This window comes from Penaeus monodon, chromosome 32 (genome assembly GCF_015228065.2).
Source record: "Penaeus monodon isolate SGIC_2016 chromosome 32, NSTDA_Pmon_1, whole genome shotgun sequence".
NCBI lineage: Eukaryota > Metazoa > Arthropoda > Malacostraca > Decapoda > Penaeidae > Penaeus > Penaeus monodon.
Genome location: NC_051417.1, coordinates 33,556,618 through 33,556,888, shown reverse-complemented (window position 1 = coordinate 33,556,888; position 271 = coordinate 33,556,618).

Sequence of the window (271 nt, the reverse complement as noted above, 5' to 3'; positions counted from 1 at the left end):
CACAGGTGGTTAGAGGTCTTGCTCCACGTAATATTTCCTTGTGATATCCTCCTTTGTCACAAGATATCTGCTTTGGTCTGCTTGCGAATTCCTGGGCAGGTAAAAGGCAGCGTCATAGCAGAGAATCGCATCTTTGTTAAAGTTGTAGATATAATATATGTTATGTGCCATAAATTGTAGATATAATATAAATGGTAAACTAGAAATTGTAAATATGATATAGATTACGAGCTATAATCTGTAGATATGATACAGATTATAAGCTATAATT